This window comes from Rana temporaria, chromosome 12, assembly GCF_905171775.1.
Source record: "Rana temporaria chromosome 12, aRanTem1.1, whole genome shotgun sequence".
NCBI classification, from domain to species: Eukaryota; Metazoa; Chordata; class Amphibia; order Anura; family Ranidae; genus Rana; species Rana temporaria.
The window spans coordinates 22705976-22730028 of record NC_053500.1 but is presented as its reverse complement, the minus strand read 5'-3'; the positions used below and the strand labels follow the sequence as shown (position 1 = coordinate 22730028).

The following is a 24053-nucleotide window of genomic DNA, read 5'->3' as shown; positions in this document are numbered from 1 at the left end:
AATCAAATTTTTTTCTTTACTTCTGGATAGAGCAGGTAAAGGTTCCAGGCATTATAAACCAGCGTTCCTCCAGAAGTTGCTATGGGTTCTTTGAGTTCTTGCCGAGTTTCCTCCCATCTTATGATACCTGCCTAGATCCAGGGCCAAGACCACTTTGCAAAGGGTGAAAGGGTGACATTTTGGCAACCTCTGTAATGGGGCATTCTTCCCAATGACCACCAATGTAAACTTCATTCCTCCCAATGACCCCCAGACAAATTGGTATTGAAAGAGGTTCCCCAACACCTATCAGTAGTAAAACTCTTTCACACTACTAATAAAGAATTTTAGTCGTACCAGTTAAAGAAACTTACTTCCCGTCAGTAACCACCTTCCCTGGGTCAGGAAGTGAAAGAAACTCTGCCCAATGAATGAATGAAAACTTATATAGCGCAGCACATGCAAACTAAATCGCCTCTGGGCGCTTGTTGTTCCTGTCTCTTTTGATATTAAAAGAGATGCGTCTTGATCTTTCTCCTGAATGCTAAATGGTTTTCCTCCAACCGAATGCTGGTTGGTAAAGCGTTCCATAGTCTGGGACCCTGGACCACGAATCTTCTTTCTCCTTTGGACTTGTAATTGGCTTTCGGTATCTGGAGCAGATTTTGGTTGGTGGATCGCAGAACGCGATTGGAGTTGTGAGCTTTTATTTTTTCGCATAGATAATGGGGAGCATTCCCATGGATACATCTATGCGTTAGACAGAGTGCTTTAAAAACAATTCTGTCTTTTACTGGCAACCAATGAAGGGTTCTCAGTGAAGGTGAGATTGATTCCCAGGGTTTTTTCCCAGTCACTAGTATGGCGGCCGTATTTTGAACGACTTGCAGACGAGCGATTTGGTACTTTGGGAGTCCCAGGTAAAGGGCGTTTGCATAGTCCAATCTGGAGTTTACAATCGCTCCCACCACGGCCGCTATGTCTTCTTTGGGAATAAAAGGAGTACGTTTGCGTAGTAGGCGCAGCAGATGGTGAGATCCGCTGACTACTGACCCTATTTGTGCGTCCATTGTCATGTAGGAGTCAAAGATGACCCAGAGACTTTTGACTTTGGCGCTAGGGGTGATGATTTTGCCCAGAATGGCCGGGGGTATCCAAGTTGTTGCAGGTTGATTCATACGCTTGGCGTGAAACAGGAGAAGTTCTGTTTTCGATCCGTATAGTTTAAGATAACTCTTTGTCATCCAGTTCTCTATCAAAGAGAGGCATGTCTCTAGATTGAGGTGGTGATCCTTTTTATTGCAAATGCAGAAATACAGTTGCGTGTCGTCTGCATATGAGTGATAAAGCAGTTTTTGGCTGCTAATGCCAATGGGGACAAGTACATCAACAGGTGTTAAAAAACTCTTCCCTGCTCTGTTCAAAAGACAGACAGTTTCCCTCCCAGAGATGACACGATCATGTGAAACCCCTGCCAGTGCATCTTTGTTCTGGACACGTCTCACACAAAATCAGCCCCCAGGCTGTTGGCTCTTACTTTGTGAAGTGCCATAAAAATATACCCTTCCCTGAACCAGATTCTTCTTCTCAGGTGAACACACAACTGTAGCTCAAGTACTGCCTTTTAATCATAACCTAGCAAAAGTCAAGGATTGACCGATGTCAGTAAAAAAAGCAGTCAGGGAGGCATGAATGTAAGTGGAGGGCTGTTGGGTGGTCAGGGAGATATGGATGTCGGCAGAGGGAGTGAGTGAGGTGGCCGAGAAGGGATGGATATTAGTGGAGGGGGGTGACGTTATTGGGGAGGAATGGATGTCAGAAGGTAGGTGAAGAGACTGCCTGGAGTGGATAGAGGTCAGTGGATGGGACTGAGGCAGCCGGAACAGATTTCAGCAGAGATGGGTGAGATTGCTGGAGAAGCATGTCAGTGGGAAGAGGGCTTTACTATAAGCAGGAGACAGGTGTTGCTATGCTGTGAGCCAGGTACAATAGGGTAAGTTGGGACTATGGGGTGCGGTGCCTGGGAAGAAATGTTGGGGAGGGAGGGAGAAAGGTTGTGCATGGTTAAGCAGGGGCTGAAGTGACTGTGATTGTAGACACACTGTGTGTAGAGGGATGTGCTATGCGATGTGGGAGCTATTAGCAGAGGCGATGTGGCTGCAGAGACATGCCTGTATGCAGAAGAAGGAAGAGATGCATGTGCTGTGAGTGGGGATTGAGGGCATGGTGTGAGAGCCTGTGCAAGGTGTGGGATAGGGTTCTGCTGCGAGTAGGGGGAGAACATGTGCTGTGAGAGGGGAATGGTCAGGGGTGTACTATGAGATGGAAACGTACATAGGAGGTCTAAGGGGGTGGAGCCTCCTTGTGCAGTAGAAAGCTCTGAACTGTTAGCGTGTGGTAGCCATGCACGAGCAGGAAAGGTTCTGGGTGAGAGGAGCCTTTGGATGGAAGGGTGTATCTGATTTGTGGCTTGATGGACAATGTGAGATCACCTAAGCTAAGGGTTAGACAGAGAGAAAGAGTAATTTATTCCCCCTGTCACAACAGATGTCGAACAGATGTAGAACTTAGACAGTATATTAATAAAAGGAAGGTGTAGCTGTATTTAGGAACATATTAAAAAGTTGCCAGTGGCCTATAGCTGGTCCCTTTTAGATAATCTAGTTTAAAAAAATATAAAAAATTAAAAGTCCATTATTCTTACCTGAAACCACAGTTATGAGACAGACAGGGATGGTTCTGTACTCTTAAAAGGGGCAACATCATAATGGCACAACGCAAGGGGTGGCAACAAGAATCATCTTAACACAAAGAGCAAAATCCAGTCACTGGTCTCTACCATCAGAAGAGGCTTTAAAGGTTTTAGAAATTTTGGAAAAACACTATATTTTTGGTGTTGGGTTTTAAAAGTATTAAGTTGGTACACCGGCTAAGTGGTTAGCACATCCGCCTAGCAGAGCTGGGTCGCCGGTTCGAATCCCAACCACGACACTACCTCCCTGGAGTTTGCATGTTCTCCCTGTGCCTAGATGGGTTTTCTCTGGGAACTCCGGTTTCCTTCCACATTACAAAGACATGCTGGTAGGTTAATTGGCTCCAGGGACTAGGAATGAGCTTTCACACTGAGCCGCCCATAGCGTCGGCTATAAAACTCCGCTATTTTTACCGCCGACGCTATGGGCGTATTTGCGACGTATTTCGGCCGCTAGCGGGGCGGTTTTGCCAATCGCTAGCGGCCAAGAAAGGGTTAAACCCACACGCAATGCACTGCTGAAGCAGGGACTGATATGAATATGTGCAATATATATGTGTAAAGTGCTGTGTAAATTGACAGCACTATATAAATACCTGTAATAAATAAATAGGCAAGACAGCCAGGAAACTATTTGTATACAAATTGCACCCTACATATATCTCTCAAAATACAGGATTACTTTAAAAATTTTCCTTCATTTGACCACCCTTGCCTATAAAGTGGCGTTACGTAGCGTGTAGAAATATGGAAATGATGAAGAAAGAAAACATTTACTTTCAACACACGTACCACAAAGCCGTAACATGTGGTTGGGGATGAAGTTCTAAAACGGGGCAACATTACCCATTAAGTTTTATTGGTAAACACCCCCTCATTTAACAGATGAAGAGGCACATGCAATTCTTTCCAGATTGTTGGGATCATAACAAGCAGAAATCTTTAGATGATGAAGCCCAATATTCTTAGAAACAAAAGAGAGAGGGAGAGAGGACCAGCATGAGAAAAAGAGGTGATTCCAGCAACTGGACAGAGCGCACAACAAGATGTCGAGGTGTTCTACATATAAAAGGCAAAAATCATATTGTATAACCATAATGTATAACCCATGTTATGAAAGAGTAATAGCTGGAATGTTTTTTGTTGCTGGGGGCAACAAGCTTGTTTACAAACCACACAGCTCAAATTTGTTTTAATTACCAGCTTCTTGGATATGTAAATTTTATTGGCAGGAAGAGTTGCATAGCTTTGGTATGCTCTCTACAATAAAGACCTAGCATCAGATTTATGTTTTGATGTTCCACATACACAGGCTGAATAAAAAGCAAGTATAAAGCTTCCAGTTATTTACTACCTCCCACAGAGATCACAGCACTCCCACTGATAGTGCCTTCATCTGCTTTTTCTCAGGCACCATTTTTGTTCAGGCATCATCCAGGATCAGCATTTCTAGACTTCCTGGACCGAGATGCCGGCTCAATTATGTATATGCTGATGCTTGTGCAGTTCTTAGCTTAGTTAAAGTATAATTCTGTCACAGAACAGTCCTTGCTGCAGCCTCTCACTGTGGAACTTGGGGAGGAGTAGACAGCCAAACAGAGGTGGGCTGGGTAGACAGCATAGCAGAGAGGGGCAAGGTAGGTGAAAGTTCAATTAGCAGACTCCAAGACTTCAATAGGAGGACAGCCGTGCAGGGAAAGGCCTCCAGCGAGAAGCCACATCTGCACATGCAGGAATGCTGTCTCCCATGGGGGCGCGCAGTGGCCGCGAGTGCGGCGTGCCAGTCTGACACGCCGCATCTCTGATAATGGTAAGGAGCCTCTGATGGAGGCTTCTTACCACATGATCAGCTGTGACCAATCACAATTGATCATCGCGTGAACCAGGAAGTGCTGGTTAACAGCATTTCTCGGTTTGCGCTGACAGGGAGAGCTGATCAGCTGCTCTCCCTGTCACAGGGGGGAGGGGGGGGGGGGTCTGTGCTGATAATCAGCACATTGATTATCAGCATAGGCCCCTAAGTTGTGCCAATCACCTGCCAATCAGTGCCCAGCAGTGTGCCAACAATAAAGTCTGCCAGTGCCCACCACAGTGCCAATCAGTGCCCAGCAGTAACACCTGTCAATCAGTACCTCATCAGTGCCAATCAGTGCCGCCTGTCAGTGCCAATCACAGAAGCCTGCCAGTGCTGCATATCAGTGCCGTCTATTGGTGCCCATCAGTGATGCATATCAGTGCTGCCTATCAGTACCCATCAATTTTACATATCAGTGCCTCCTCATCAGTGCTGCCTCACCAGTGCCCATCAGTGAAGGGGAAAACAACATTTTATAACAAAAACTAAGAAAAACAAAAAAAATTTCAAAAATGTGGGTCTTTTTTAGTTTGTTTAGCAAAATATAAAAAACCCCAGGGGTGATCAAATACCACCAAAATAAAGCTCAATTTGTGGAAGAAAATTATAAACATTTAGTTTGGGTACAATACCGTTACATGACCGCGCAATTGTCATTCAAAATGTGACAGCGCTGAAAGCTGAAAATTGTCCTGGGCAGGAAGGGGCGAAAGTGCCTGGTATTGAAGTGGTTAACAGTTCCTAACATAAAGCGTAACAGTTCCTTTACATTAACACACAATGGGGAGGTTGAATCTGGGGCCATTCTGACAGGCAAAGCTCAACAGTTTGCAGCTCTCTGTTGGTACTGCTGCAGCTCTCTGCTAAGCCCACCCGAACACATTCTTACTGGCCCATCACTATGAAGAGTGGCATCACTGGTCAATAAGGATGAGCTCCGGCGTGTTCGCAGAGCCCATGTGCAGAGCCTGCCAGGAAGTCGGCACTGTGCTGCGCTAATCACATGCAGCGAGATAGTTCCCGATCTCTGCAGCCGTGCATCGGGACAATGTCTCACTGCCTGTGCTTAGCGTAGCGAAGTGCCGACTTCCTGGCGGGCTCTGCACGTGGGCTGTGCGAACACGCCGGAGCTCATCCTTACTGGTCAATATGGATTTGGGAAGAGGTAGGCCATTAAACCTGCATGTCCTTGTATTTAAAGGATATGCATTACAGTTTTTGTGATGGACCTGTAAAGCATTGCACCCATGATCAGCAGATCGCAGGTGTAATGCTATGGTCCTGTAGACTGTCTGTCCGTGCTTCCAATACAATATTCCAATACAATATTGCAGGGGTTGGTGCATAAGCAACATGTTACATCCTGAATATGGGTGTAACATGTTACAAAAGGTGAACTTTTTTTTTTTGCCTACGTCATATTTTTTCCACAGCCCCATAACGGCAAGGAGCCAGTCTGCATCTTAATAGTTACCTTTGGTTAGAAGACTGTTTCAGTTTCCTTCCAGTAAAAATTCTGCCTCACACACCACAGGGAAGATGTGCTTTTGCCTGATCTGTTATTTTTCACGGTCTGTCAAAGTGGAGTTTTAATTGAAGAGGAGACAAGGAAGCACACTCCATTACCACACATGAGAGCAATCAAGCCATTTTGACAGTATTGCTATTTAAGCAATATCAAAAGAAAATCCCTGCAGGGGGATAAACAGTAGGTGTTATTTTATTGCAAAGCAAAAGAAAAAAAAATATTCTGAGGACTAAGGCTAAATACCTATGGAGGTGTAATTAATTCTGGCAGCACATGAGAATTTGTTCCTGAGGGTTCTCAAGACTTTGCCTAAACTTGTACTGATAGCCTTTCTTTTACAGTGCCCCTGTCTCCCTCTAGTGGTGCTAAACGGTAACACAATTCCAACACAAAATTAGAGAGAGAATTTAAAGTGAACCTTAAGTAATTTTTTCCATCTATTAAATCTTCTGCCCTGTTTGTTTTAACTTTGGATAGTAAAACATTTATTTTCTGACAGTAAATCCCTTATACAGCCCACTTCCTGCTTCTTGTCTGGTCATTAGCCTAGACCACAGGTGTCAAAAGGCCTGAGGGCCGAATCCGGTCACTCTTTCATGTGGCCCTCGCACCTCTCCTGTAGCTGCAGGAGAGCTCCAGCACTCCTCTGGTCCTCCTCCAGACCCCTACTTTCTTTTTTCAAGCAATGCATCCAGCTTCTTCCCAGCAGCAGAATAAGGGCAGGGGGGTGCACTGTGATGTAAGGCAGAGCGGGGGACTCAACTTCTGATGGTGGGGTGGCTCTTGACACTTAATGTAAAGGGGAGGGGAAGCGCTGGACATCTAATCTTAGATACAACCGGCCCTTTCGAGAACAATCATAATGCGGCCCACGATGAAATTGCGGTTTCGACACCCCTGACCTAGACCAGGGTTTGACAAATTTGCTTGGAATCTAGGAGCCAGCTAAAAAAGTTAGGAGCCAGAAAACGCGCCCCGTCCCGACGAGCTCGCGAGCAGAAGCGAACACATATGTGCGTAGCGCCTGCATATGTAAACGGTATTCAAACCACACATGTGAGGTATCGCCGCGATCGTTAGAGCGAGAGCAATAATTCTAACCCTAGACCGCCTCTGTAACTCAAAACATGCAACCTGTAGATTTTTTTAAATGTCGCCTATGGAGATTTTAAAGGGTAAAAGTTTGTCGCCATTCCACGAGCGGATGCAATTTTGAAGCGTGACATGTTGGGTATCAATTTACTTGGCGTAACATTATCTTTCACAATATTAAAAAAAATTGGGATAACTTTACTGTTGTCTTATGTTTTAATAAAAAAAAAAGTGTATTTTTTTCCCAAAAAAGTGCGCTTGTAAGACCGCTGCGCAAATACGGCGTGACAGAAAGTATTGCAACAATCGCCATTTTATTCTCTAGGGTGTTAGAATAAAAAATATATATAATGTTTGGGGGTTCTAATTAGAGGGAAGGAGATGGCAGTGAAAATAGTGAAAAATTACATATTAGAATTGCTGTTTAACTTGTAATGCCAACGGCCACCACCAGATGTTAAAATGGCTGCAGCCAGACTCAGTGGAGGGAGATTTTTTTTTTTATTGTTTAATCACACTTACCTAGGTGGATGCATTGTTGGTCCGATGCTGCATCTGTCCCCCACAGGCTGTAAGGCTGAGAACCGAGCGATCAAACACTGCTAATCTCTCGTTTCTCAGCCAGCTTTCTGCCCCCCCCCCCCTCCAAGCTCACAGGAGTGCTGGGCTGTGGAGGGGCGAGAGCAATAGGGATCAAGCTCTCATCAGCTCGATGAGAGGCTGAGCCAGGTGCCGGTCCAGGCATGTGGGCAAATGCCGACCATATGGTCGCAAGCTTTCCGGACTTTATGGACTTTTCTGGACTGGCTCTGTGACTTCAGCCTGGTGTATGCTGAAAATGGGTAACAGGAGTGCAGAACGAACCACAGGAGAAGTACAGCCAAACTAGCTTTGGCTGTACTTCTCCTTTAACACAACACAGCTACATACAGTACACAGTGCTGGGTTCTGGCTTGGAGACTTCCCATTTCACACCCAGAACAGCGCTCAGCCATTCATAGGCACCTTTGTATTCTGTAAATGAATGAAAAGCTGCTTCTGATTGGCAGAGAGGTGGGCTGATCACAATCTGAGCTGGAGCTACATACAATTCATACAGCGCTTTGAGCCAATGCAGCACTTAGTGAAGAAAATTGTTTATTTGGACCAGCTAACCACAAACAAACTATTTAAAGTGACAGAAAACGTGGAAGTCAGCTTTAAAGCGTCGTTCCGCTTCTGGTACAACAAAAATCCAGATTTTCAAAATTCCTTACGGTTAAAACGAACTTGTATTTGCGCGGCAAAATTTTGCACTCTGGTTTTAGTAAATCAACCCCTGTATGTTGTCAGCCACAACAGGGCTTAATTGCTGCTCGTATTTCAGGCAGATAAACAGGTATTTTTTTTGTACCTGCAGGAATAATGTGGAATTAAAATTTGGCTGTTACATACTGTGAGCAGGCAGGCATTTTATTGCAGAAAAGACATGCAATGTGTGCATGCACTGCTCAGCTTGAAATGGCCAACCCGATCCCTGTGTGCCAGAATGACTAGCAGCTACGTGTTCCGGAGGAGTGACGCCATCCTGTGCCGGCCAACGAAGATGGTCGAAAAGCAGCAGACAGGAGAAGATGCCAATGCCGGGAAGGGACCATTAGAAGAGTGAGCATTGATCCCTTTAGTTCCACTTAAAGCAAAACCAAACCCACCTATCCTTTACAGCCAACAATGGCACCATCTTAGCCTCTATTTAGATCTGAAGTGAACAGTTATGATACCAGCCAATTGAGGGCTTGAAAGATCGATTGAGAGCCGACATATGTACTGTAAGGGGTTAGCTCGGTAGCGGGGGGGGTGACCTCCTGAGTGGGTTCACTACACACTGAATTATACAGAGAGGCAGCCGTGGGTGGTTGAAAAAACAAGGGTTATGGTTTATTCTTCCATATTGCTGGAAACAAGTGCAAGCATCCAAACAGCATAAACAAAACAAAACATAAAATAAACCCTGGCCACTTGGGCCGTCTACCTTCACAACACAGGAACCTACCTATGGAGTCTGGCACAGCCTACTGCTGGGCAGACACTGCTGGTCTTCTAGCAGAAAACAATAGTCTTTTTGATTTTCTTATCACACAGCAAAAATATAAACAACCACTTCACCTTTGGGAGCTTTGGCAAAAAAAAAACGCTAAAAGCTCCTAAACTCAAGTTTAGAAGCTGTAGTGTACATGAAGCCTAATGATAAAGAGACAGTAATATGACAATTTACCCTAACTAGGGCTCCCATCTACCCCTATTAGTATACAGACAATTAATGCCAGATGAAAACAGAAGTTTCAGTTGTGCTTTGGTTACCTATTGAGTCAGTCATAAGCTCTCTAAAAACAACTAGCTAGCAGATCTACTACTTTTTTTATGAAAAAAATAAAATAAAATTAATACTATTAACAGACATGTATTAATGTTAATTGATTGGAAGAAAAAAAAAGGACTTACCAGATACTGCCTGCAATACCAGACAGTGAGAATAATAGAAAGAAAGGAAGCCGAGAAGATTAATTTGTCTCTCTTTAAGAGTTGCACTTTTTCCCCCCAATCTCTTCAGCTCCAAACTCCTGAAAATAATAAATGTAATAATAGGTTAATCTATAACTCACTTATACAAGAAAAGGCATCATTTACGTTTACTAGCCTTTTTGAGAGCCTATTGAGCATCCTAAATATTTAAAAGTAAAAGCCTTGTCTAGGAGCGGACACAACCAGGTGTCACCTATTACCTTTGTTGGTGGAAATAGCTTCCTCCGTGAACCTCCTAGATCCCTTTTTCACTTTGTTAATGAGCCCGGACAAGGCCCCACTAAATGCCATTTTCCTCTCCAGTGAGAGCTCTTTAGTGGCTAATAAGGGCACTTACATTGGTCAAGGAGGTCACAGCTGGATGGGGTTAGTCCTGAAGCCATGCCCCAATAGCAAATTAAAACTAGTTTCAGTACCTAAGAAAAGGGTTTTCTAGATAACACAGGTTGGCATCTTGTGGTACCTACTCTTAAGGCCCCTGGGTGTTTAGCCTCTGTGCATTAGATTCCGTCAGCCTGTAAAACTCTATAACCGGATGAAAGCTGCTGCCACTGGATGATGCACCTAGCGGTACTAACATTTAGGGCAGTATGTGCTCAGGGATGAATTCCCAGAACACTAGAAGTCTGCATTACGGGCATTCCTTCCCAAATGTTATTACCACTTGGTACATCACCCAGCCCCACCAGCTTTAAGACTCTGAGTTTTACCGGCTGCAAAACTGGGGAGTACACCTGTGCCTTCTGCCTGCACAAAAATGAGACTTAAAGGGGTTGTAAAGGTACAATTATTTTTTTTCCTAAATAGCTTCCTTTACCTTTTTTTCCTAAATAGCTTCCTTTACCTTAGTGCAGTCCTCCTTCACTTACCTCATCCTTCCATTTTGCTTTTAAATGTCCTTATTTCTTCTGAGAAATCCTCACTTCCTGTTCTTCTGTCTGTAACTCCACACAGTAATGCGAGGCTTTCTCCCTGGTGTGGAGTGTCATGCTCGCCCCCTCCCTTGGACTACAGGAGAGTCAGGACGCCCACTAACACACAGCTCCTTTCTCTATCTGCAACGTAGAGAGCGTCCTGACTCTCCTGTAGTCCAAGGTAGGGGGCGAGCACGACACTCCACTCCAGGGAGAAAGACAGAAGAACAGGAAGTGAGGATTTCTCAGAAGAAATAAGGACATTTAAAAGCAAAATGGAAGGATGAGGTAAGTGAAGGAGGACTGCACTAAGGTAAAGGAAGCCATTTAGGGGGGAAAAGGTGTACCTTTACAACCCATTTAAGCAGAATTTGTATTTTTAAATGTTAATGTTTAACCTCTTGACCACTGGGCACTTAAACCCCCTTCCTGACCAGACCAATTTTCAGCTTTCGGTGCTCTCACAATTTGAATGACAATTACTCCGTCATACAACATTGTACCCATTTGAAATTGTTGTCCTTTTTTTCACACAAATAGAGCTTTCTTTTGGTGGTATTAGATCACCTCTGGGTTTTTTATTTTTTGCGCTATAAAAGAAAAACGACCGAAAATTCTGTAAAAAAAAAAAAAAAAAACTTGTTTCTGTCATATTCGCAGGTTATTTCTCACACACAGCATATGCATACCACGAATAACACCCCAAAACACATTCTGCTATTCCTCCCGAGTATGGCGATACCCCATGTGTGCAACTTTTACACGGCGTGGCCACATACAGAGGCCCAACATGCAGGGAGCGCCATCAGGCGTTCTGGAACACCCAGGCCAATTCTGACATTTCTCTCCTACATGGAAAAATCACAATTTATTTGCTAGAAAATTACATAGAACCCCAAAACATTATATATGCGGAGTATTGGGGTATTGCGGAGTATTGGGGTATTGCGGAGTATTGGGGTATTGCGGAGTATTGGGGTATTGCGGAGTATTTGGGTATTGCAGAGTATTTGGGTATTGCAGAGTATTTGGGTATTGCAGAGTATTTGGGTATTGCAGAGTATTTGGGTATTGCAGAGTATTTGGGTATTGCAGAGTATTTGGGTATTGCAGAGTATTTGGGTATTGCAGAGTATTTGGGTATTGCAGAGTATTTGGGTATTGCAGAGTATTGGGGTATTGCAGAGTATTGGGGTATTGGGGGTATTGCAGAGTATTTGGGTATTGCAGAGTATTGCAGAGTATTGGGGTATTGCAGAGTATTGGGGTATTGCAGAGTATTTGGGTATTGCAGAGTATTTGGGTATTGCAGAGTATTTGGGTATTGCAGAGTATTTGGGTATTGCAGAGTATTTGGGTATTGCAGAGTATTTGGGTATTGCAGAGTATTGGGGTATTGCAGAGTATTGGGGTATTGGGGGTATTGCAGAGTATTTGGGTATTGCAGAGTATTGCAGAGTATTGGGGTATTGCAGAGTATTGGGGTATTGCAGAGTATTTGGGTATTGCAGAGTATCGCGCAGGGTATTGCAGAGTATCGGGGTATTGCAGAGTATCGGGGTATTGCAGAGTATCGGGGTATTGCAGAGTATCGGGGTATTGCAGAGTATCGGGGTATTGCAGAGTATCGGGGTATTGCAGAGTATCGGGGTATTGCAGAGTATCGGGGTATTGCAGAGTATCGGGGGGTATGGCAGAGTATGGGGGGGTATGGCAGAGTATGGGGGGGGTATGGCAGAGTATGGGGGGGGTATGGCAGAGTATGGGGGGTATGGCAGAGTATGGGGGGGTATGGCAGAGTATGGGGGGGTATGGCAGAGTATGGGGGGGTATGGCAGAGTATGGGGGGGTATGGCAGAGTATGTATGGGGGGGTATGGCAGAGTATGTATGGGGGGGTATGGCAGAGTATGTATGGGGGGGTATGGCAGAGTATGTATGGGGGGGTATGGCAGAGTATGTATGGGGGGGTATGGCAGAGTATGTATGGGGGGGTATGGCAGAGTATGTATGGGGGGGTATGGCAGAGTAAGTATGGGGGGTATGGCAGAGTAAGTATGGGGGGTATGGCAGAGTAAGTATGGGGGGTATGGCAGAGTAAGTATGGGGGGTATGGCAGAGTAAGTATGGGGGGTATGGCAGAGTAAGTATGGGGGGTATGGCAGAGTAAGTATGGGGGGTATGGCAGAGTAAGTATGGGGGGTATGGCAGAGTAAGTATGGGGGGTATGGCAGAGTAAGTATGGGGGGTATGGCAGAGTAAGTATGGGGGGTATGGCAGAGTAAGTATGGGGGGTATGGCAGAGTATTGCTGAGCTGGGAGGGATGGCTGGATCTGTGACTGCAGTTGTCACAGATCCAGCCACAGCACTGCTGACACCCCGCGCTCCCCCCCCTCCTCTCCTCTCGCACTGTACCGAACGGTACAGAGAGGAGAGGGAGGAACCGGCGTCATCAAATGACGCCGGTTTGTTTACAAGTGATCGCTCCGTCATTTGACGGAGCGATCACGTGGTAAACAGCCGCGATTCGCGGCAATTTACCGTGATCCGTGATGCGCCGGGTCTTCTAGACCCGGCGAGCACGGACACTTCCGCGAGCGCGCCCCAGGGGACGCGCAAACGCGGAAGTGCACGAGGACGTCCCAGGGACGTCCTGTCACAGTAACTCGACCGCGCTGTAGCAGTATTTTTGCTATGGCGCGGTCGGCAAGTGGTTAATATAAACAAAAAAAAAAAACACTCTTTCTTCTCTTAATAAATTGGTTATTTATATATATGGGAAATGACATTGCCACATCTCCGAGAGGTCACAGAATCAGAAATGTGTGCATACAGCGGTACACACAGTTCAAGAAACCGACAAATGTAAACATATCGCATCTGTACATCAAGATTACACAAATAACAGAAAACTGGAATATGTGGAACCATTCTATGTAGTATACTGCATAACATCTCGGCAAGCGCCGCTCCCGTAATAATCTCATGTTAGGAGGCAGAAAGTGGAATCAGGGATCGAGGTGGGAAAGGCACCTGCACATAGGAAGGGAAGTCGGATCCCCTTCCTTGCCTGACCACCAACCAGAGATCCCAGATGTCAAGGCATAGATCCAGGGGCACAAAATGACCCCTGTAACACCAGATGGGACTGGTTTTATAGAAAAATTAACCACTTCAGCCCCGGACCATTTCACTGGTGAAAGACCAGGCCACTTTTTGCGATTCGGCACTGCGTCGCTTTAACTGACAATTGCGCGGTCGTGCGACGTGGCTCCCAAACAAAATTTACGTCCTTTTTTTCCCACAAATAGAGCTTTCTTTTGGTGGTATTTGATCACCTCTGCGGTTTTTATTTTTTGCGCTATAAACAAAAATAGAGCGACAATTTTGAAAAAAAAAAACAATATTTTTTTACTTTTTGCTATAATAAATATCCCCCCAAAAATATATATATATAAAAAAAAATTGTTTTCTCAGTTTAGACCGATACGTATTCTTCTACCTATTTTTGGTAAAAAAAAAAAAAAAATCACAATAAGCGTTTATTCATTGGTTTGCGCAAAAGTTATTGCGTCTACAAAATAGGGGAAGGTTTTAAGGCATTTTTATTAATTATTTTTTTTTTTACTAGCAATGGCGGCAAGCAGAGATTTTTATCGTGACTGCGACATTATGGCAGACACATCGGACACCATTTTGGGACCATTGTCATTTTTACAGCAATCAGTGCTATAAAAATACACCGATTACTGTAAAAATGGCACTGGCAGTGAAGGGGTTAACCACTAAGTGGGGCTGTAGGGGTTAAGTGTGTCCCAGGGAGTGCTTCTAACTGTAGGGGGGATGTGCTGTGTGTGACATGACACAGATCTCCGCTCCGATTACACGGAGCGGAGATCGGTGTCATTGTCACTGGGCAGAGCGGAGAGATGCTTGTTTACATTAGCTTCTCCTTGCCCCATCTCCTCGTGAGACGATCGCGGGCATCCCCGCGGCAATCGATACCACTGAACCCACGGTCGGGCTCAGAAAGCGACCACACGGCGGCATCTTAAAGGGGACGTACCTGTACGCCCATATGCCTGTCCGTGCCATTCTGTCAACATAAATAGGCGTGTGGCGGTCCTTAAGCGGTTAAGGGGTCCAAATCTTCCAGAATTTTTCACTCTGTCCCTTCATTGATATAGTAAGATGCTCCATGTTCTGAATTTCTGTGATTCTAGCCAGCCAGTGAGATATATTGCTCTCTTGCAGAATGCTGGAATACAAGCCTTTTCACCCGTTAGAAGATGTTTTAGTGGTGAGTTTTTGTACCTTTTCTTAGATAAAGAGAAGTAATGCCAAAGGGTTCACTTTTTAAAAGACCAATCTGTCTTAAAATTGACAGTAGCTGGGAAAAACTATGACACTTCCAGGGTTGCTTTTACTCCAAAGGTTCATATAAATCTATATTTTTAATTAACAATGCTATAATTGCTGAAGCATATGGCCACAGGCGCTATGCAAAGTACATTAATATTTTGTTTTTCCAGTTGCAGAAAAATAGTCTTCCCAAATGTCCAAGAATATTAGCAACAATAATTTATGCTCAGTCATTTGCTCAGGCCAGAGACTTATTCACTTTAAATGTAGTTTTCGCTAGACAGCCATAAGAGACGCTAGAAGGTATCGGCGACTGCTGGGCTGGTAACCTAGCAACAGGAGTAAAGGTTGGTGAACTGAGCAACGGAGCCCATGAGGCTGTTCACTAATGAGTGAAAGTTTCTGTCAAGATTGTAAATAGAGGCATAAGAAATAGCTGTCAGATATGTGGATACAGTTTTCTAAGGTTGGTAATGGGACTGCAATGAGATTATGACTAAGGCCCCTTTCACACTGGTATGACACGACTGTGGACCCGACTTTGCCCTGCGACATGAAGTCCAACATGCGTCTGACTTCAATGAACAGGGATCCAACTTTGATCCCCGACAATACCAGGCACTGTCTGGTATGAATCTTTAGGGAGAACTCCACACCAAATAATAAAAAAAAAGGCATGGGTTCCCCCTCCAAGAGCATACCAGGCCGTTCAATCTGGTATGGATTTTAAAAAGAAACCCCAGGCCGAGAGGCCTGCCCCTTATGACGTCACCGCCCATCATGCCCCAGGCGGTGACTTCATAAGGGGCAGCCCTCTATACGGCGTTACCCGAGGACAATGCCCCATGCCAGTATTAGTAGTGGCACACCATGCACCTGGCATTAGAGCAGGAGAGAGCGTTGAGTCAACATCGGAAGAAGAACAGAGGGAGAAGACAGCGGAGAAGAGCCAGAAGACAGCGGACAGAGGAAGAAGAACCGGAGAGGGCCAGAAGACATCAGCGGAGAAGACCCGGAGAGCGGAGAAGAACCGACAGAGGCAGAAGACATCAGCGGAGGAGACAGAAGAGCTGGAGACGGGAGAAGAAGCCAAAACTGCTTAACCACTTAAGCCCCGGACCATTTCGCTAGTCAAAGACCAGGCCACTTTTTGCGATTCGGCACTGCGTCGCTTTAACCGATAATTCAGGGGTGGTGCGACGTGGCTCCCAAACAAAATTGACATCCTTTTTTTTCCCGCAAAAATAGAGCTTTCTTTTGGTGGCATTATTTTTTGCGCTATAAACAAAAAAAGAGCAACGATTTTGAAAAAAAAAAAAAAAAAAAAGCAATATTTTTAACTTTTTGCTTTAATAGATAGCCCCAACAAATATATATTTCTGGTAAAAAAAAAAAAGGGGGAAGTTTTATGGCATTTTTATTATAATTTTTTTTTTACTAGTTATGGCGGAGACCTGCGATTTTTATTGTGACTGCGACATTATGGCGGACACATCAGACACTTTTGATGCTATTTTGTGACCATTGTCATTTATACAGCAATCAGTGCTATAAAAATGTACCAATTACTGTGTAAATTACACAGGCAGGGAAGGGGGTTACCCACTAGGGGGCGAGAAAGGGGTCAAGTGTGTCCTAGGGAGTGATTCTAACTGTGTGGCGTCTGGGCTACCTGTGACATGACACTGATCACTTGTTTACACAGGCATCCCCCGTTCTGCCTCACGGAAGAGTGTGGCTTTTTAAAGGGGACATACGGGTACGTCCATTTGCCTACCGCTGCCATTCTGCCAACGTATATCGGCGCGCAGCGGTCGGCAAGTGGTTAAGATCCTCAGAGCACAAGTCGCATGCCAAAGTCGGATCAGTTAAAGTGGAGGTTCACCCAAAAAGTTAATTTTTAACATTAGATTGAGGCTCATTTTGTCAAGGGGAATCGGGTGTTTTTTTTTTAAATCGAAGCTGTACTTACCGTTTTAGAGATAGATCTTCTCCGCCGCTTCCGGGTATGGGCTGCGGGACTGGGCATTCCTATTTGATTGACAGGCTTCCGACGGTCGCATACATCGCGTCACGATTTTCCGAAAGTAGCCAAACGTCGGTGCACAGGCGCCGTATAGAGCTGCACCGACGTTTCTGCTTCTTTCGGCTACTCGTGACGCAATGTATGTGACCGTCGGAAGGCTGTCAATCAAATAGGAACGTCCAGTCCCGAAGACCATACCCGGAAGCGGCGGAGAAGATCGCTCTCTAAAACGGTAAGTACGGCTTCGATTTAAAAAAAAATAGCCGATTCCTCTTGACAAAATGAGCCTCAATCTAATGTTAAAAAAAAAAAATTTGGGTGAACTCCCGCTTTAAGACGATTATCCGGCTTTGATCCGACTTCAATGATATTCAATGGGCTGAAGTCGGATCAATGTCGGACCAAAGTAGTGCAGGGACTACTTTGAAGTCGTACCAATATGAATGGTAGCCATTGGAAATCATGGGGAACAACTTGTCATGCGACTTTGCAGTCCCAAATCTAGGACAAGTCGTACAAGTGTGAAAGGGGCCCAAGACAGAGACATGAAGAAAAGGAAAATGATAGGAGGATATTTTTTTTTTTCAAAGTTTTTCCTTAACCACTTCAGCCCCGGAAGGATTTACCCCCTTAATAACCAGGCCATTTTTTGCCATACGGCACTGAGTTACTTTAACTGACAATTGCGCAGTCGTGCAACACTGTACACAAACAAGATTTAGGTCCTTTTTTCCCACAAATAGAGCTTTCTTTTGGTGGTATTTGATCACCTCTGCGATTTTTATATTTTGCGCTATAAACAAAAAGACCAACAATTTTGAAATATATTTTTTTTACTAGCAATGGTGGCAATCAGCGATTTTTAGTGAGACTGCAACATTGCGGTGGACAAAGTGACACTTTTTGGAGACCAGTGACACCAATACTGTGATCAGTGCTGCAAAAAAATGCACTGGCAGGGAAGGGGTTAACATCAGGGGCAATGAAAGGGTTAAACGTGTTCCCTATGTGTCCTTTCTAACTGTGTGGGGAATGCTGACACTATTAGGTAGATTCAGTAAGAGTTAGGCCGGCTTATCAGTAGATAAGCCGGCCTAACTCAGAATCTACGCCGGCGTTTGTTTAAGCGTATGCTCAAACAGAGATACGCTTAAACATATCTAAGATACGACGGCTTATGCCGTCCTATCTTAGATTGCAATATTTCGGATGGCCGCTAGGTGGCGCTTCCATTGCGGTCAGCGTAGATTATGTAAATGAGTTTGTACGCCGATTCACGAACGTAAGCCCGGCCGCCGCAGTCGATTTACGCCGTTTCCGTAAGGCCTTAGGAGGCCTATAGTTATTCCACCCATTAGGTGGAATAACAATGTTAAAGTATGGCCGCCGTTCCCGCCGCAAGATTCGAATTTTTTACGTTGTTTGCGTAAGTCGTCCGCGAATCGGGAGTTACGTCGTTTACGTCCACGTCGAAATCAATAGGCCCGTACGGCGTACTTAGCCGCAATGCGCACTGGGAAATGTAGGCGCCCGGCGCATGCGCAGTAGCCAAAAAACGTCAAAAACGTGAGGTCAAGCCTCATTACCATTAAACACGCCCCCTCCAACCCATTTGAATTAGGTGCCCTTACGCCCGCCGCGTTTACACTACGCCACCCTAAGTAAGGAGGCAAGTGCTTTGAGAATCATGTACTTGCCTCTCTTCCTTAAGGCGGCGTAGTGTAAACACGCTAGGCTACGCCGCCGCAAATTAGCGCGCCCCTACCTGAATCTACCTATAAACAAAGCGAGAGATGGGTGTTCCTGATTACTAGGAATCACAGAGCTCTCTCTTCCTCTGTGGATCACACCAATACTACTTGCGATTCCTAATGTGAGTGACTCAGAATTCCGCATGCGTTTTCCGAATGGCACTAGAAAAAAATCGCACGTTGGGACGCCATTCATTGTTCCTGTCACCCCAAATGTCGTGCAACCAAACGTACAAAGCCGCGCTATCCAAAAAAAAAGGGTACAGGACCCATGTTGGCGAGGTTTGGGCGCCCAGGACAGACGGTTCTAGTGAACGGCGGGAATACGCGACGCTCCCGCATCCCTCAGGTGTGAATTCCGCCCTTCTCCTTCCAAAATAACAGAATAATAACGTTTAGTTCTACTTTCATCTTAGAGTCTGGGCCTTCCGATAGAGGAGGAGCCGGGGAGAGGTGACAACCCGGGTATTTCCTCAGTAGTGTTGTCACCCTCCCCTCCCCCCACCTTGCAGTCAGTCAGGTGTCGCCCTGTTGCTATGGAGAAGATTCTAGAGCTTCAGTCAGCAATGCTGAGACAATGGGAGTGACTGCAGCTCCTGTGGAACTACAAGTATCAGCATGTCCGGGTCCCCGGGAAGCCACAGAGACTAATGAGTTCCCTCAGCCCTCCCTGACACTCACCGGACTTCCTTCCTCCTCAGGTTCAAATCAGCCGCTTCTACGGGTCCCGGGGAGGACCAAATATGGCGGACTTCTGTGTGAGCGCCTTCCCGGGTCTTCTCCGGTACTCTGCTGCCACTCAGTGGCCACAACTGCTCACTACAGCCAAGGCGGCTAATGCCAGATCACATTGGAGAAACGAGCGCGTTCCCAGGTATTTCGCTGTGCAGTACTCTACTGCCACCCAGTGGCCTTAATTGCTCACTACAACCAGGCGGCTAATGCCAGATCACGTTGGAGAAACCAGCGCGTTCCCGGGGGTCTTCTGTTGAGCAGTACTCTCCTGACACCCAGCGGCTACAATGGCTCACTACAACCAGGCACAAAAATGCCCAGATTACACTGAAGTTAATAGTGCGCGTTCCCGGGGGTCTTCTCTTGAGCAGCGCTCTGCTGCCACCCAGTGGCCACAAATTCTCACTTCAACCAGGTGCACTAATGCCCAGAAAACACTGGAGTAAATCAGGTCTTCTTCTGACCAGTACTCTGCTGCCACCTAGCGTTCACAACCGCTCACTACAAACCAGGAGCACTAATGCCCAGATTACACCACCAAATCGTGTTTAATAACCCAGATCGGGCAATTCCTGGAGGATTAGAACATGAAGATCATTGCTTCCTGTGATAATCCACAGATCAGAATCAACGGCTGTATAATCTGATAAGGCGGATCACCAGAAAATAATAGGATTCAATCATGGATAGATTACGCGCTCAAAGAAGCGGGAGAGCGCAAGATTATAGCGTGATTTACACGGGGATGTGTGGATTATCTGCATGGAGTGCAGGTTCTTGCTGGCAGAGAAGATCCTGGATAAAATACATACCTAAAGTACTCTCATTTAGTCGCATATATTTCTTCTAGTGACTATTTGCATGTATGCATTTACATGGTTACATTATTTACATAGTTAGGATGGAAAAAGACACTTTATAAACAGTTTATTTAGTTCAACGATTACAAAAAAAAAAAAAGTAATAGGAAACCTACTTATACACTCTCATGCAGAAGAATGCTAACTGTCTGCCACTGACTGCCAGTGCCAGTATTTTTTGATAACATGCTGCATTCATCTTGCCATCAGTTTGCACAAGATTGCCCTTGCCTTAGAGCTTGGTGTGCCCAGTGAAGAATCGGATCCTAGGAAGACCGCGCTGGCGCTGCACTCCATGGGCTGGTAAGTGTCGATTTTCTAAAACAGTGGTTCTCAACCTCAGTCCTCAAGTACCCCCAACGGCCCATATTTTCATGTTTTCCCTTTACTTTGCACAGCTGCTTTAAATCAATATCAATGACAAGGCATTGATAAGAGCTATTTTACCTAAGGGAAGTTCCCAAAACTCCTGCCAGTAAGGGATGTCACCCTCGGTCGTCGAAGAGAAGGTATCCCCACGACCGTGTGAATGTGGTATGAATGGTCAGCGACATAATTGGAGCCTTGGCGCGGCGTTGCTGCTCCCAAGTCCTGCATGGTGGACTTGGGCTAATCCAATGTGATGTGGATGTGGTGTGTGTGAGCTAGGGACCACAGTGGTGTGCATGCGTGCATTCTCCTTGTGCCATGATGAATGTGTTTGTTTAACATGCAAACATGCCTAACACGAGGCATCTCCTGACTGCTCTTCCCTCAGCAGACGGGGTAGCCTCGGTTAGGGGGGGACTGTGTGGTTCGGGGGTCAGGTCCTCACGTATGTCAATCTCCAGGCCCTTTCTCATGGCGTAGTTGTGCAGCATGCACCGATGATCTGGCACACAAAGTTTGGGGAATACAACAGGGTCTCCCCGGACTTATCCAGGCATCGGAAATGGGACTTCAGGAGGCCAAATGTGCGTTCCACCACTGCACGGGTACGTATGTTTGAATCATTGTATTTTCTCTCTCCTCTGGTTTCTGGATCCCGGAATGGAGTCATGAGATGGGGTCCAAGTGCATATGCCGCGTCACCTGGAAGGGAAAAGACAGGAGGATGTTAGTCGTGCATGTGCCCCTCGTGATGTCTGCATCATGGGGTGGGACAGTCATGCCTGACACCCATGTCACTCACCAACCAGCCAGCTGTTCCCGTACACAGTCTGTTCGAATTCCATTGCGATGTTGCTTTGACGGTATATGTAGCTGTTGTGGCTGGACCCTGGGTGTTTGGCACGGACGTGCCATATGAGGCATTGGGCATCGGCTATCACCTATACGTTGATGGAATGCCACTGCTTACGATTGCGGAATATATGCTCTGTGTCACGGGGGAGCCGTAGTGCCACATGTGTGCAATCAATGGCCCCCACGGTGCGTGGGAATCCGGCAATTCTGAAAAAATCCGCCATTGCCTTCTGCCGCAGATGCTCCTGGGTGGGTTTGATGATGTGGTGGGACATGCGTGTGAGGATTGCGGGGACAACCTGATGCACACATCTGCTCATGGTGGATTGTGACATCCCAGACACTACTCCACTTGTACGCTGAAAAGATCCACTTGCAAGAAAATGCAGTGTTGCCAGTACCTTGACCAGTGGCTGCACTGCATGTGAGCGATGTGTCTTGCTGGTGATGTCATCATGCAGGGCGGTGGCTAATTCCAGGATGGCATCAGGGCTGAATCTGAAGATGCGATACACCTCTGATTCCCCCATGCCAAAGACGTTCATGCGCGTTCGGTATATCCTCTCCCGTGCCCTCCTACGTGGCGGGGGCCCATTAGTAGTGCTAGGACCACGGCTGCCATGTGTTGTCCTGCAAGTGTGGTTGCTCAGATCATCCGTAACGGTGCTACTGAAGCTACTCTACAGCTGACTTGTGCAAGTCTGGTGCAAAGTTACCCCTGCTTTATGAGGGGTAAGTTTAGGCCGGGCGTACAACTTACGCGCACCGCGCGTAGCCTGCGCCGGACGCGTGTATGTTCGTGAATCGGCGTATCTCCCTCATTTGCATATTTGCATACAAAATCAATGGGTGCACCAGATACGTTCAGCGTAAATATGCGCCTACGTTACGCCGGCGGAGAGCTACGGGCTCTCGCGCAGGGGAGCCGACCTGCCGAGGTATAACTGCGGCGGCTGGTCGGCAAGTAGTTAAAAAATAATAATTATTGTCCACAACATGACTACTTGTAACAGGCGCTTCCTGCGCCGTCCTGGTGCGTTCCGGCGTGGAGCGCATGCCGCGACCACGCAATGACGTCATCGCTCAGCGCCGCGGGCGTTCCACCGTGGAATGCGGAAGTGCACCACAACTAGCGGCGGTTTCTTTGAATTTGTGCTTATGCACTACAGCTGCCCCTATACTATAAACAGAGCGGTGTGCTGACTGCACACCGTTCTATTATTGTCAGCCGTAGCTCGGCCACGCTACAAACAAGCATTGGGATCTTTAAAGTGTATATTATAATTTTAAACGCTAAGCTCTGGTCGCATGTTGTAATGCTTCCATCCTTAGTAGCTCAACGCCTTTCTTTATGTGAGAGAGAGATGATGTAGAGAATCCCCAAACTCCTGTTTGTGTGGAGTGATGCCTGGGGTCCAATACTGAATTCTCACATAAAGAAGTGCATTGAAATCCTCGCTAACCGCAGTTGTGGTTCACTCCCGTTCACCAGAGCTGTTACACTACCCTTTAGGGAGTCAAATGACACAAAAACATTACTGTTAACGATGTGAGAAAAGTGGGTACTACCAAAGTGTCACGTACCTTAAGGATGAGCCCGACGTGCAGGAAGTGGCTGCTGTTGCTCCTCTGATCCCGGACCCCTGGTAGAGTAGACAGGGGGAGCGGGAATGCAGAGTCGCACAAGCGCCAGGGATGACGCTGGTGCAGGGGCCGGATGGAGCTTCTGCGGAGTCCGAGGAAGTCTCTGAAAGGCAGGTGCAGGCCGGTAAGTAGCAGCCTGGATGCAGGAGCACTGGAACAGCAGGTAAGCCGGAAAGGAAGGTATTCTGAAAGTCTGGCCGCAGCAGGTCCCAGAAGACTGGACAGGGTCCCAGAAGACTGGACAGGCAGGAACAGCCGGACTGGTAGCAGGAGAGGCCCAGGTAACAGAGAGGTCGACTAGCCGGGTCGGCAACAGACGGTCAGCGGAGTACCAGGGGTCAGGCAGCAGGATGGTCAGAGCAAGCCAAGGTCAGGGCAGGCGGAAGACAGGAACAACGGAGACAAGCCGGGTATCAGGATCTGGATCAAGCAGGAGTAGTTGGTACAGGTACAGGTACAGGTACAGGTGGTCTCAGGAAACGCTGCAGACCGGACAGCAAGGGGCCAGGCTTCCAGGACACTTTAAGTAGGTTGTTTTGGCGCCAAATGGACGCCTGCACGTGCCCGCGCGCCGTTACCGCCGATGCGCGCTCCCGTGCGCCGTTACCGCCGGTGCGCGCGTGCACGAGCGCGATGCCGTGGTTGCGCGCGCATTGCGCGTGCCGATGCGCCGCTAGCGCCCTCTGGTGGCCGAGGTAATTCATGACATTGCCCCCCCCCAAGGGGCAGCCTCCGGATGCCCAACTGAGTCATCTTCAGCGGGTGAGAG

General features: G+C 46.6%; 1 long non-coding RNA gene across 1 annotated transcript in view; it reads right to left on the bottom strand.

Moving 5' to 3' along the window:
* The window catches only part of LOC120919400, a 29091-nt gene extending 9431 nt beyond the window's left edge, over window positions 1-19660 (bottom strand). Inside the window, exons 1-2 of the long non-coding RNA XR_005744563.1 lie at window positions 19503-19660; window positions 9688-9806 (exon numbers count right to left, since the gene is read on the bottom strand). This is a non-coding gene — a long non-coding RNA (uncharacterized LOC120919400). The remainder of the gene's footprint in view (window positions 1-9687; window positions 9807-19502) is intronic.
* Between the last annotated feature and the right edge of the window lie 4393 nt (window positions 19661-24053).